Source organism: Porites lutea, chromosome 2 (assembly GCF_958299795.1).
Source record: "Porites lutea chromosome 2, jaPorLute2.1, whole genome shotgun sequence".
Lineage (NCBI taxonomy): Eukaryota > Metazoa > Cnidaria > Anthozoa > Scleractinia > Poritidae > Porites > Porites lutea.
This window is the reverse complement of record NC_133202.1, coordinates 19292986-19308946: the sequence shown is the minus strand read 5'-3', so window position 1 is coordinate 19308946 and position 15961 is coordinate 19292986. Positions and strand designations below refer to the sequence as shown.

The following is a 15961-nucleotide window of genomic DNA, read 5'->3' as shown; positions in this document are numbered from 1 at the left end:
AAGCCAAAGCCAGGAATGTCTCTTTTCAAGATTTTTTAGCACAATGGCATTCGCACAGTTTAGTGTTGAATGATAGACGAGTCGGTGAAAAGATTCAACGTTTAATTAAAACAGCGCTCACTAGGAGCGACTTGAGTTGTCAACAATCCAATGTAAGCCACAGCACCTTTTGCTATTTTTATCAATAAAAATGTGTCACTGGTCACTGTGTGGTTTATTTCAATCATGTTAACTCGGGTTGATGTGCAAAACGTACTGAAAGCTTTAGCCGAGCAAGAATGGTGTTATTGGCAAGACAACTTCAATGAGTGGGTCATTCACTCTCTTGATCATGTGGGATGGGTATCATTGGCATTTTGTGCGATGTTTAACGCAAGCGAGCAGGTGGGAGGACCTAAAGAACATATAGACACCATGGGGGAAACATATTTAAGGGAACAGATGCAAACGCTTATTCAGTCTGTGTCTCCGCGTTTGTATCTAACACTATAGGGCGAACACGTCGTAGAGTGTAGCGAAATGGTCAAAAAGGGATGCAAGATTTCGACGAAAAACGCGTCTTGTGGATAAAATAGCCGAAGGGGTGGCTACGGGACTATCAGGTCCTTCCCCTAGTTTAGCAAAGATGGGAGCGTTTTTAGCCAAACAGGCTTTACAAGGTATAAAAGATAATGTGCAACATTACAGACGGCGAAAATGATTCGACAACCTGCTAGCGTGATCACTGCCGGCCCTTCAGGCAGCGGCAAGAGTGAACTGGTAGAACAACTCCTAAAAGAAAAAACCTTGTTTCATCCGCCATCGAAAAAAGTCGTGTATTGTTACGACCGATGGCAACCACGATTTGATCGCATGAAAAAGCAATCCAAGGTTCTTTTTTACAAAGGGCTCTCCTCCTCAAGGATTCTGGGATTCTCATTTTGGATGATTTAATGGCAGAGTCAGGCGATGATAAACGTATCTTAGATTTATTTACCAAAGATTCGCATCACGGCGGGATTACCGCCCTGTATCTCACGCAAGATCTCTTTCCACCTGGCAAATTTGCTAAAACCATTAACCACAACGCTCACTATGTGATTTGTTTTAAATCGCCGAGGAAAAAGACAAGCATATGTCATTTACTGTTGCAAGTGTACCCTGAAAAATGGCGTCGAGTGCTTCGATTATTTTTAAAACTCACAACTCGTCCCTTTGGCTATTTTAAGTTAGATTTACACCCGGCCTCCGATGACCGTTTTCGGATTTGGAGCCACTTAACCAAACGTGAGGGCAGACCTCTGCTGCATACGTTTGACGAGGATATAAAAAGTCAGTCTATTTGTACATCCCGTAGTTCAAAATGAAAAAAGCACGACACGGTACCACCAGAAAGCGAAAACCCGGTGTGGGAAGACAACGCGGAGGCATTGCACCCTTCTTAGCCGCAGCCATTCCTGCTTTAGTGGCAGGAGGAAAAGCCGCCGCTAGGGTGGATTAGGTGCGGCCGCCAATTATGGAACAATGAAAGCCTTAAAATCCTTAAAGAAAAAGAAGTATAAAAGGCGACGTCGTACCAAAAAGAGACAGACCTAAAGATGGCAAACCGTATGACAAGGCAAAGCCCCTTTTTAAACGATGACTTAAAGGAAGCAAACCAACACAAACGGCAACAAAAATTGCGCTATGCCAATGCCGATCAAATTAATGCTGTGAGTGAACTGGTTATGAATACCTTGCGTGGGGCAATACGTCCAGGCCGAAAAACAGTGCATGCCCTCAAACCTTCGTCTCATTGCGAATCCTCGTCAGAGTATAAAAAGGCGCAGACAATTGATGAGTCAACAGATAGGAGCAGGTGCTTGGAAAGAATTAAACCGTTGTTATCGCTGCGCTAAAACTCAATACCGCTACTAGACATGAAGCGTCTGTTGCTACAACGATTGCTGTGTCTGTTAAACCACTTTCTTCTCTTGGCTGAAACAATCAAAGAGTTTAGGCAGAAAATAAAAGAGAGGTGTCGCCCCAAAAACCTATAAGTACCCCTGTTAGCAACCGAGAGGTCACATTAGAAGGATGGACGGGATATCCAGTACACCGGTCGAAAACTCTGTGCAATTTTTAAAGTTACGTGATCGATATAAATCAGATCTCTTAGAGGATAATCGTTTGACCAAAGCAGCCGGGTTAGCCGCTCAACAAGAACTGTTGCTGGAAAGTTCAGCCCCTGACACTTGGAAAGAACCACGTTTAAAATCGGTGAACCGACAATTACGACAATGGACGAAAAAAATTCTTCAGCCTAGAGGGACACGTGCTATAGGGAGTGATGAGGACGACACAGACGACGATTATGAACATAATTTAGCCGTAGGCCCTTTCCAACAATTCAGGGGAAATCTCGCGACAATTCAAAAAGGTATAAAAAGGAAAGCAGTGGCTGCTACTCCGAAAACACCCATTCCACTGGCTCTAAAACAGTCTCCCCACACTCCGCCCAGCGGAAAAACCCAAGTTTTCCTTTAAAACTGGGTCCAAAGGAAAGCGTTTATTACCCGAGACTCCCAAAAGCGAAACACCCAGAAGGAAACCGTCATCTGGTTCGCCTACTTACAAGACAGCTGAAAAGTCTTCAGAAGAATTAGCTTCAGAATTACCTCTTTCGGATCAGGTAGGCGAATCTCCTTGGAAAAGTCCGAGTGAATTAGCCAGAGACAGTCTCAGAGCCATAAGAAGACGTACACGCAAATCCCAGAGTGAAAAACGAAAACAAGACGGTTTAGCAAAATCTGCGTTAAAACAAACCACAGCAAGAGCGTTAAAAAAGTTAACACCAGCCCCTCGTTGGAAACCCTTTGGCACACCCACAAAACGTAAACTTGATGGCAAAGAGTGGTAAGAGGAGACGTACGAAAACTCGCAGTAAGCAACGACGGAGGGGGGGAAAGTTCGATATTCAAAAAGCCATTGAAAAAACTGGCATAGAGTTTTACATTCCTTCTTACAGATATGCTGGTCCTGGCACACATTTACAGAAAAGATTAAAACGCGGTGATAAAGGCATCAACCGCTTAGACGAAATTGCCAAAAAACATGACTGCGTATAGCAAGGCCAAAAATTTGCAAGATAAGTGGAAAGCCGATGACAAGATGATCCAAACCATTACCAAGTTACCCGGCAAGAAAACCATGACAGAACACATGGTGAAGAAAATTATGCAAGCCAAGAGAAAACTCAAATTGTAATGCCTTTTTTATAGAATAAAACATGTTTTTCTTAAACTTACAGTGTCTTAATTTTTAGTAAAATGTAACTGAAGCACACATTGACTAACCGATTGAAATTGAACTAGATTGCCATCCAATTCTTTGAGAGTGATTTCCACTTCAGCCCAATGATTGTCTTTTACCTCTTGAAAGGTTTCTTGAACGGGAGTAAACGCATAGCGCTGTCTTCCTTTAGGGCATGGTACACTTGACCCAGTGATTGCGTGACGGTCACGCTGTCGGCGGTTACTTTGGCTGTGACTTCCAGGGGTCTGGGGTAGAGGTTTAAGGCTTGTTCAAAACTTTGATTGAGGTTAATAAAATGCCAATCGGAGAGAGTACTTAAATGAAGCCAATTGCCAAGAATTTTGTTGGGTTTTCCCGTTTCCAAGGAACTGGCTTCTTTAGTATGATTGGGGTAGCTATGTTCCAAATTCGGTCTCATGCTATCGGCTTGATTGGTCTGTGATTTTATCCAATGAAATGTTTTCGCGAACGGTTTGTAGATATAAATTAAATTATCCGTATGACTATGAGTTAAGACGAGTTCCGGTTACACTCCATCTTTGTTCCACGCTAAGGTATGCTAACGGGCTGAACTGAACCAAAACCCATCATCCAAAGTAGCGTGCGCTGTTTCTTCTATTCTATGTTTCACCGTATTAAAAAAATCCACCCCTTCATGACAGGCGCCTGCTTTCTCCCATTCACGTAAATCGTCTGCATTGGCATAACCATTTTGCCAAACATCGGATTGGCCTGCTTTTTCAGTCTCAGACCATAATTCCATTAAATTCACATTGGCACTCTGTAAGTTTTTAAATTAAGCCATTTTAGGGAGAATCGCCGAGGCAATCGACACTTTCCATCCTTGTCCCGGTAACATTAACTGAGGTTTGACTTTAAATTGATTGACCACATTACCAGCATAGCTTTTGGTCACGTCGCTCACGAGGGTTAAGTAAATATTCGACATAATGTCGATAAAGAATAAGCGTTACCCCTTAGGACGCCCTCTATTTATAGTCATAGACCACACAAGACTTTGAGTCACAACTTAGTTTATTCTGTCATTTCACCTCCCTGTCAATGAAACGTTACAATACCTAATTTGTTCAGAAAGCATGCAAAAAGTTCTTTGATGGGCGCCACCATGCAACCTGATCCTAACCTAGTTTTAGAGGAAAAAACACTACAAAGAAAGAAAGAGTTCCGCTTCGTTTCTAAACCAGTTGTAACCGTACGGTGTGGAGACGCGGGTGGCTCGATCAATGAACCGTTTGTCAAAGACCAGTCCGTACTTTTTGTCTCTCTCAATCAGGCGAATTTTCTTGGTCGTTTGGTTACGATCAAAGAAATCGGGTGTTACAATGTCAATGTTTGTGCGCTGATCTTGTGGGTCATCCAATTCTTTCAGAATGTTCTCTTTCATGGTCTTGTAATTCAGTTTCTGCAACGCAGCATAACTTTACATTCGGTTTTGCCACTGCGTGTAAGGTAGCCGTAATTTTTCGCGCCTCCACTGACAAATTCCACAATGGGGTCCCCACCAAATTCGTCTTTAAATTCACCTAAAAATCGTCCCAGAGGTAACTTGACTTGTCAAGGTTGGCACCGGTAGATCACACTTTCGGTATCGTAATAGAGCACCCGTTCTTTCAACGCATCCATAGCATCGTACAGCTTTAATCGTGCATGGGAGGTCGTGAAGGCTGCGATAAACACATTGGTCTTAAAGCTGCGTTCGTATTCTTCTTTAGCCATCGTAGTGACGAGCTCCATCACGTCTTCAGTCTATATACGTACGGCGGAAATCTCGTAGGCAGGATCATCGAGAATGTTAAACAACTGGTGGGACGATGTAATCACATGGGTCTGCGGTTTGTTTCGGCGTTCGCCAAATTTTCCCCATAGGCTGCAAGAAAGAAAAACGGAAAAAACGATCAGTTTCACCCAAATTATACGTTTGTTATTGTTTTCTAAGAGGTCCGTGGATTATAAATTTTCCCTTTGTTGCGGTAAAACACTGTCACCTACATGTTTTTACATTGTTGTTTTGTGAGGACAGAGTTTAATGTATTTGAGACAATCTTATTTGGAGGAAAGCAATGCAAGTTATTTTTCTTAATTGCAGATATTTTACGCAACATCCCCATACATTTCTTTGTAAATCTTAGTTGCTAGTGTGCATACCCTACAACACGATATTGTTTATTTCAGCTAAGTTTCGTTGCAGGAAAACACTGCAAGTTAATTTACTTAAATGCAGACTTTTTACGCATATAAATTTGTTATTGTTTTCTCCGAGGTCCGCAGATTATAATTTTTCCTTCCTTGCGGTAAAAAAATAGCAAGTTAATTGCAGACTTACCTGTTCAAAAGCATTTTGGCAATCGCTTTCCGCCCAGTAGTTTCTTCTACATTCTCCAGTTTGATCCCTTCACGCTGTTCATAGGCTTTCACGTACTCTTCTTTATGCTAAGGTGTCACACAGTCTGCTGTCCATCCCGCGCTTTCTTGTTTGAGTTTCAACCAGGTATTGACATAGTCTTTAAACACGCCGACACGTCTGTTTTCCGGGGTAAAATGCCACACTTCAAGGATGTTGATGATGTGACACCCTGTCTCTACCGGATTCAAGGGTTGTCCACGTACCGCGCAGAGTTCTTTCTTTCGTGCTGTGACCACACATGTTGCTTCGCTCCAGCCAAGGTTTTTCTTGCTCTTCTTTGACACAGCTAGCACAGAGCGGCAACGTCAGTTTACCAACTTCTCGGACAGGCGGGACCGGGTGGAACAATCGTTCGGGCGCAATCACATCGACGAGCGCGAGTCAAAAGTAGCTGTGGATATCTTGATTGGAGGGATTCAGGTACACCACGGGAAAGCCAACAGGATACTCACAGTACTTATTTACCCACGGGTACAAACTTGTGAAATCTTTAAAGAGAATCCCCTCTCCTGGTTTAGCTTTCGCGTACAATGTAGTAGCCCCAGTTCGTCCTCCAAAGAACGCGTCTCTAGGTTCCAAGGGTGGTACGGCTTCGTACTGACTCAGGAAGGCTTTCAGGGCTGCATTCGTTTTCTTTTCTTCTTGGTACTCGCATTCCCACATTTCCACGAGCGTGTAACCTGCCGCTCGCAACATCTGCACTTTTCTCACAGTGGCTTCATAAACTTCTTCCTCGGTTCGATCCGGGTGAAAGTTTCTTGAGATATTTCGCTTGTCTGGAAAACACCGCTTACATCCGTGAAACCAAAATCCTTGAAACTCGTACACTGTCCAAGTTTCCTGATCATACCCATCCACACAAAACGTCTGCGCCGGGGTCAAGACCTCAACTTCACCGTTCAAAGAATTTCTTACATGCTGAATGCGTCTCATACCACCGACCTTGGAATCTTCAAATTCCAACCATTCAATAGGTTCCTGACTTTGATTCACTTGGTTTTTACGCCATCCGTTGCGGGGTTCCAAATCAATCAGATCTGGTTTCACCATACATGAGAGGCTGTACTGGCAATGGTGACGCAATTGGTTAATGGATTGACACCAGTCAGGTCTTCCACTTGCCTCACAAAGGCCAGACACGCTTCTTTCAACACTTGAACGTCACTTTTGGGGTACGCGCTCAGTTCTTTCTGATAGTCAAAGATGGCTCAGCTTTCCACTTTCTCTCTGTGCCAGGTTGAGAATGCCTTTCTTTTCTTCTCAGACATACGATCTGGATTAGGCGTCTGCTGGAGGGTACGGGCCACGATAGCTGCAATACTTTGGACGGATCCATGTGTATGGAAAGTACCCCTTGTGAAGCTCTCGGAGGTTGAAGGTCGCAGGTAGCTTTTCCAAAGCCATGTTGAAGAAATTCAATGAGTCGCAGAACACCAGATTACCTTATTCAAACGGCAACATTTTTAGCCCCTTGACTTAAAACCTTTTCCAAACTACAACCCTGTTCATACAACGTACCTTGAATAAACATTCCATCAAACCCTCGCATATTATGCGCCACCACTACCACTTGCCGTTCTTGCCCGTCTACCACTGTTTTTTAATTAGCATCTTCGAGAAACTGTTCGACTGTGTCTGCTTCCAAAAACGTATCATCATCGTCATATGAATCGTCTATGAACCTCAAATACCTTCTCCTCATTCAAATTACACTCTAAATTCACAAAACACAGCAGAGGTTTCAGTTTGGAAGGGCGACTGCTTTGTTCTTCACTGTCTGAGTCTTCATAGGCTTTTGAGTCTTCTTCAATGACACGGAGATCTGCTTGGTTTTGTCCTTTGTCTTTTTTAATAGCGGAGCTCTTGCGAGTGCGAAGCGCGCGCGCAGCGGAGCACCATGGGTAAGAAAATTTGGTAAACTATCCAACCGAGAAATTTTTTGGTTATGACGTAGCGTACGGCCGCCCACCCGTACACACACTTCATGTAAGGCGATGTCAAATGTCACAATAGATCTTGCACAACTTGACTAGCCTTTCAGTATGTAAGCCATCCGTATGAGTACGTTTAGATTGCCAGCTGTCAAAATCGGACATCCGCTGACAATTATCACATGACCATCTCGCGGGCTCATATGAAAGACCAGTCGTTTTGCCTCTACATATAAGCTGATACAATATGCCACACTTACCAATTCAACATAAAAACGAAACTACGCCGGGCAAGGCTGTCAGTTGGCTGACAGTCGTTTAAAGTTATATTGGCAAGCCAAATTAAGTTCAATTGACCGCTGTCAAAATGGGACATGTGCAGACCACTATCAGAAAACTAATAACGTGGGCTCAGGTTCGCTCAGGTTCACGATCTGGCATTTTCCACTACATGCCGGACGGATATGTCTTACTCACACTCGTAGTCTGTTAATTCGAATATTCGCCATTCTAATAAAGGTTAATTAACAGCTGTCAAACTAGAGTATACGCTGACCATCATCACCTGAGTGTATCGCGGGCTCATTTATCTATCCATTGAGGTCACGTAGTGTTTAAAGTTTTGCGCTGATATTTTATTTGATCACCGGCTCAATTGGAAGCCCAATAGCTTAGAAAATCTATCCATCCTAGAGAATTCGGCAATCACGTGACCGTACACAGACTACCCGACCTTCCGTCCGTCCTCACCACAGGCATACCAATGTTTAATCCCACACTTTCTAGCTAGTCTAGGAGCCTGCAACCTGATATTGTACATCCATGTTTTGATTAATTGAAACCTGTCAAAAATGTGTTTCTGCTAAACCAGTATCGCCTGACCGTATCGCGGGCTCAGGTATCGACCCACCGAGTTCGAGTGTTTTTTTGAAGGTATCCGCTGACAAGTTGATACTTTTCAAATGATCGCAGGCTTAAGTTCAATTTTTTTAAAAAGCATATGAAATAAGTCGTGTTCATGAGCAGCACTTTTAAAATGTTGATTTCGAACTGACCTCGGACGCGAAAATTCAACCGGTTATTACATTTACATGCAGGGAAGGCAATCCCTTTTGACTTTTCTCACTGTCACGCATTGATCACGCTCTACGTCCAATTCTTATGTTCTTATTGGTCAAAATTTGACAGGTGAGTTCATGCGGAAAATTTATGCAGCGTCTGGAAACTTGCTTACTGATAGCTGGAGCTGACAGAGTTTTGTGTCATCTTATGATGCTTTAAACTGTCTTTTTCTACTTGGTGTACAAAATGAAATACAGCTGCTATCAAGATTGTTCTGTAATTCATGGCTGGTTTGTTTATTGCGCTTTTTGTTTACAAATGCACCGCTTGTCAAAGTAATTGGAAATCCGATTTCGGATGGCATCGTTTTCATAAAAGAGCTTACTCAATCGCCCTTGCTTGAGGCGTAAGAGGGTTGAAAAGTCTCAAGCGATTCTGGAACACTTGATGACCTTCAGAAGCAGCATCTCGACTGGTAAGCCTGAGCAATTATTGTCTTTGATGTGTTTTTTTTTCGGTTTCCTGAAGTCGAGCGTATGGTTTATGCGGCTTAAGTTTATACACGAGCAATGATCTAAGTAAGTAAGTAATAACTTTATTTAACCACGGAATCCTTATCTCTAAAAAGTGGTCTTCTAAAGAGCCGCAAATTCAGAAAAGGTTCCGAAGATTATTTAGTTACGATTTTGGCTGTAAACAGAAAGCTCTGAGCGATTTTCTTGTCTTGAGTTCACCTTGAAAAAGAGCAAACACCGGGAGCCGGCTTAAAACATAAATAAGCTTATGCTTGCCTGACTCGTGATTTTCAGAGACACTTTACTCCCAATACGTCTCTTCGTGAATGAAAATTATTGTCTCTGTACATGTTTCACCGAATTATATTTATTTTATTGATTGTTAGTAGTCCCTCTCGCAATTTTTATCGCTGCACCGGTTGTTTCCAGTCGAGCATAAACATCGCATGCAGGAATACTCAAAACGCCGCGCGTAAATTCCGCGCGTAAATATCACTCGCTTTTAAAGATTACACATAACAAAACCATACACGGTTTAATAAATAAAGGGAAATAAAACCTAAACATAACAATTTCTCTATCATGTTGAAACGTAAATGGTAACTCTATTAGTCGCACTGCAAATTTGGTGCCTGTCAAAAGTGAGAACCCGTCCGGCTGGCCGAAAAGTGATTTTGGGAATTCTTTTTATCGTTTTCATTAAAAGCCCGTAATTATTACCCTGCATATCACATAGGACCAGATTTTTCTAACTGAAAAGTCCCGGCATTATCTGAGAATTCTCTTCATGAAAACGTTTTATAATTCAATGCTATAATTTGTTGTGCAAAGGAAACGCGTGCTTTGATCGTCGTGGATATTGAATGAGTGCAAATTCTCTTGCAAAATTGTGAAAAACTGCAGAATTATAGGTTTAAATAGGGCAAAAAAAGAACAAATTCTGTCCGAGTTCTGTATGATAAAAAAAGGGCCTCAGAGTACTGTTTACCTGAGACGTGATGAGAAAAAGTATGTTTAAAAGGCTGGTTTACACGCTCCCAGATTCGTCGCCAAGATTTACTAGTAAACTAAACTTGTCGAACCTGTCCAATTATCCATAGTCTCTCTAACGGAGCAATTTAGGAGAGACTGGTGAATGCCACATTATGATGCAACAGCTAATGCAAATACAATCTACTGTGATCGAACATCGAACATATTTTTGGGTGTACAAATGAGACTATTTAATAACTCGATGTAAAACTTGTTTCACTCTTGGACTGTCAAATTATTTTTCTCTAAAATCACCTAGCCTTTGCCTCAAAAGTCAAATGAATGTGCCCTAATCTGTGGATTACAAGTTTATTGTTTGATTTAAATTATGAATTTATTAACGGGAGCTTCGCTTTTAGCCCTGGCTAAATCTATATATTAGGCTGAATGTAACAGTCATGATTGACATCTGTGACTTCTCCGCAGTTGCGACACTTGGTAACATACATGTTTGTTCTTGCCTTTCACCTCATACACCTTAGAACATTCCAAACACTTTCTAAACCGTTCACATACACTTTTCTAACCACGCTGTTTTTGCAAGTGCGCCCTCAAAACATTCACGGCCATAAAACTTCACATGACACCTCTCACAACACACTTCCAGAGTCAACCACGTAGCAAAGTTAGGATAGGTCTTATTTCCTCGACGACAGGCGGAGCAGTTCTGCCCCATGCAGTTATGATGAGTACTGTCCTCGTTGCTGTATGCCTTCTCGCAGTGGCGACAAAAATAGCTTCTATTCAGGAGGGCTGGAATACTCGTCACGCCATGATAGTGGTTCTGTGTTTCAGCAGGGCAATCACGTTCGGCGCCTGATCATACTGTTTGTCTTTAAACAAAATCGTCCCTTTCAACCCTTCCAACACAATCAGCTGATACTCTAAACCCAGATACTCCTGAAACTGCTTCAACTCTTCCCGACCACAGACGCCTTGCGCTGCACCCTCTTCTCGATGTAATTTACTAGCTAAAAAACCTTGAAGGCCACGACCTTACACTATATTACGATACTGCGGATCATTATCCACTCTGTGCTTAAGGGTGACTATTGCGCCAGCGCAACAAAGTTCGTCTTTGTTCTTGATCTAAATGATGCAGTTCTTTTTCTTCAGCAGAGCTTCACAGGACATCCGTCCAGGATTGTGTTTTTTACCTTTGCGACCAGCACCTGGCCCGGGATTTTTGACAAACGTCATCTGGGCATAAAATTCACCCCCGGTTGCATCTAAATCCCCTGTGGAATTCAACTGTTTGGCCACTTTCTCCAACCACTCTCTTGACCTCTGGTTACTTTCAAGCCAATCGGTTAATGTGATGATAGGACTTCGAGTCCACACATGAGTACAGCTGCTGTGATGGACAGCAAACTGCATGGAATAATTCGCCAGTGCATAACCACGTTCGCGTACCGCGTTACGAAACCTTGTCTGAACGCCTCGGTAATTGCTTCGCCTAACAAATCCTCCTCCGGTACTCTCAATTGACGAAGCCTTAACTGCAATTGATACTGAACCACCGTCCCTTCACGCCACGATCGCGGAGCCCCAACCCTTTCCACATCCACACCAAACAAGGGGTTCCCACCTTGCTGTTCCACCCTACGAGCACCGATCAAACAAGCTTCTTCTTGACTACTAGTCATTAACTCATCGCCTTGACTAGCCGACCACTCCGTCATATCCTCTGAAATAAAGAGGAAAGACATTTTTCAGTTGTTTTTGTCTACATTTTTGTTTTAAAATGCAGACTTTTTACGCAATGTTCCCGTTTCACCCAAATTATAAGTTTGTTATTGTTTTCTCAGAGGTCCGCAGATTATGATTTTTTCTTAGGTGCGGTAAAACACGTTGACTTAACTTTTTAAAATACAGACTTTTTACGCAATGATTCTTCTAATTTTATGTTCAAAGGATGCAACACAATGTGCACAGTACTATTCATTTCAACTAAGCTTAGTTGCAGGAAAACACGGCATCTTAACTTTTTAAAATGCAGACTTCGACTGCAATTTTTCCATACATTTTCTTCTAACTTTCGGTTGACAGCCGAATTGACAACCTGAATTGTGATATGATCAATAAGAAGTTCAGTCAATGCTAATCTTAAACAATGCGAACACCAAAATTCATCATCATAGGTATTCACCCACTTTGAAAACGTGCAAAAATGCCTTTGGTCTAATTCAGCCAAACACGATTTAAAACACAAACAAAAAAAGTATAATTATCCCAGACCCAAACATGGCGGTCGACATAGTTGGTAAAGGCATTTCTATGACCGTGTCAAAACTCTAACGAGTCGTCAAACCAATGTATCTTAAATGCTAGAACTTTTCCGATTTCTTTATCACACCAAGACAGCGTCTACAATAAAAAATCATAGAATTCATGATCGCGAAACAAAAACGGCATATCTACTCTTAAATGTGAATACGTGCCTTCAAAACTTTTAAGTACTTCCTCGATGTTTTCAATAAACGGTTGTTGCAATAAACACAAATCATCAATCGTTACATGAAGTAAAGCAATTCGTGTCCTACAAGTACAGTGCTCCGCAGAATACGCCCATTCTGTGAAGCCACAGATAGGTAAACTTCGAATATCACGGCAACATTTTCTATAATAGAAAAGAAACAGCTAATGATTCGAGTATACGTTTTTCTAAAAACAAAATTTTGCGCAACACACTTTTGTCTTTCTAATTCAAAATCTACATCTTGATTTCTATCTAACTTCGTTTGTCCTTCAATCGTGACACCTTCCACCGTGAGTCTCATGCAATGTGTACAGGTAGATTGTCGCTAAACGAAACCCGCAAAGCAGAGTGACACAACTTGGGAGTTTTTAGTGCTTGTAACGTTTTTCTGTGCAAGAAAAAACATTTTTTACTCTTAGAAATCTTAAAAGTTTAAACGACGGTGAGCACGCGAAGGATACAATACAATCATTTTGCGTTCTTCGGCGTTTTTGTCTACAAATTTTCCTTGTAATTTAAAGCGCCATCCGTCTAAGTTTAACGATTTCGTGTAACTCTTTTACATTGCAAACAGGTAGAATTGTCTCTTCTCACATACATCTATTTTGTTTTTCGGCAATACGTTAACTCTTTTAACTGTTTGAGCCCGTTTACAACATTTCTAAAACAAGAAAAAAATAACATTCAATAAGCGTGTCTAAAAACACGTTTTTCATTCTAACAACATAAGATACACTTTGGTCTTGACACTTAACCACTCTACATCTTTGATCCAAAACAGTGTATCCAATACTTGTCTAAAAACGTAACATCGCTTGGGTAACTGTTTTTGCCTGAATACCATGCTTGAATAAAACGAGATTCTTTGCAAACATACCTGAAGTTGACGCGATGTTCTTTGTGAAACTTGTTTCGTTGTTCTTCATTATCACGAGCTTCAAGCTGCTTCGCAAGCGGCTGCCATGGTACTAAAAAGGTTCGGGCCATCAGTCTAGGATTAGGAACGGCTTGTAAGGCAAGTTGTTGCAGAGTCTTCATCAGGAAATCGTTGTGCTGGAAAGTGGTTCTGCTTCTGCTGAAGGTTGTCGAAAAGAAAGAAGCACCTGTAAGGTCTTACCTTAAACACGGTCTGTTGCTGTGACGATTTGACGCGCAATAAGCGGTGATTGGTGTGGTTGGAGGTAGGATTAATCTAATTGCAAATTAGCGGCTTTTCGCTCCCTCATTGTCGGCTTCAAGTTAATTACTTTGCTGCCTTTTGACTTTGATGAAACATGACCTCACGTTTCATGTTTTGGAAATTTCCGTTTTGAAAATGTTAAAAAAATTCTTATTTCCAACCATGGCTACCCCGTTTGAAACAGACGAAACGACCCTGACTCAAGAGCAACCTGACCATATTAACGAGAGACATGTTTACATTACCAAACATCCGCGAACGCCGAAATTTTGGTTGACATTTAATTTATCGTCAACTTTGGCAGATTTGTCGCAGCGAACCTGGGAAACCCATGAAGGTGTCTAACTTTTAGAAGAAAGAATAGAAAGAAGGCCATGGTCATTATTACTTGTACGTGTTTGCTGTCCACGAGACGATTTGGAGGGACCCTGAAGGTTTTCCCGCAAAACATATCGCTATTTATTACTCGGAAAAACATGAGGGTGATAAATGGGAAATTATGAGAACGTACCCTTTTACGCGCTTGACCATACGTTTTTTTAAGTAAGCGGAAACCGTGGTATTAGTTCTGAATTTAAGAACTCAAAACCAAACAACAAACGGCTGTTTTAGGAGCCAACACCTGAATAAAAGTCATGCCCAATACTCAGAAAGTCTCGGTAGTATAGTGGTTTAGTATCTCTGTTTGTCGAGCAGAAGACCCGGGTTCAATCCCCGGCGGAGGCGATTTCACCGCTGTGGTTTATGTTCCTATCGATCATAGACTTCAGCCATGCTTTTTTATTTTATTTTTTCCTTCCTCTTTGGAGGCGAACTTGTTTAGTGCAAAGCGTTGACATTAGTAGGGGCGTCACTTTATTTAAATTCTAAGCTCACCCGTTCAAATCCTTTCGTTTCTCTTTCAGGTTCTCTTTCATAAAAGACACGGTAGCGCTCTGCCTTCTTTTAACATTAAAATGACTCTATGGTCGAATGGATAAGGCGCCTGACTACGAATCAGGAGATTCCAGGTTTAAGTCCTGGTAGAGTCGACTCTTTTTCTGGTTTAACCCGAAGAAAAAAGTGGAACCACAGAGTTTCGATCTCTGAACCTCTCGCTTGCAAAGTGAGCGCTTTACCGATTGAGCTATTTCCCCGTTCATGTTATTTTCAATGTTTTTTCTTGAGGTCACTTGTGTGTAAATTTCCCATACATTTTACTATAGCAGACAGCAGAGGAAACCTCTTTCTAAGCTAAACGAACGTAGTGGTGACACCACTAGCCCCATTCACCTGAATTCAACTGCTAAACCTTTAAGATACACAGCCCTCACTATTCCCCTAGTTCTATCTACGACAAGACAGGTCACGATCGATACACGTACAGTAAAATACCGATAGAACGATCGATAGCGAGTTGACACATAGCAGCGTAAAAACTCATAAACTCATCTTACCCCTCCTACTTAGTAACTATGATGATGTCATCTCCCTAGCAACCTACGATGATATCATCCACCATTTTGAATGACCTCATTGGCCGCCATCTTAGATTCTTTGATTGACAGGCGGTGGCATCCTTTAAGTGCCAAAGGGGCAACTAATACTACTCCTGACTTCCAGATTTTGGCTGAGTTCAAGATTTTGGAGTGCCAAAATCCTGATTTCAAGATTTTGCCTGACATTAACATTTTATATTTCTGGAATCCTGAATTGAAGATTATGGCTGACTGGAAGATTAAAACGTTGCAAAATCATGAATTGAAGATTTGGGCTAACTTTAAGATTTCAGCGTTCCAAAATCCCGAATTCAAGATGTTGGCTTACCTTAAGATTTTAACTTTCAAAAATCCAGAATTCGGTATTTTGGCTGACTTCTTGATTTGAGCGTTCCAAAATCCTCAATTTACGATTTTGGCTGACTTTAATATTTTGACTTTACAAAATCCTGAACTCAAGATTTTGGCTGACTTCAAGATTTTAGCGTTTCAAAATCCTGACTTCAAGATTTTGGCTTTTCAAAAGCCTTAATTCAAGATTTGGGCTGACTTGAAGAACTTAGCGTTCCAAAATCCTAAATTCAAG

At 41.7% G+C, this 15961-nt stretch overlaps 1 non-coding gene across 1 annotated transcript; it reads left to right on the top strand.

The window, feature by feature from the left end:
- Window positions 1–14855: 14855 nt before the first annotated feature.
- On the top strand, window positions 14856–14928 carry Trnar-acg (transfer RNA arginine (anticodon ACG)). Its single transcript has one exon. It is a non-coding gene; the product is annotated as a tRNA-Arg (tRNA).
- Window positions 14929–15961: the final 1033 nt, after the last annotated feature.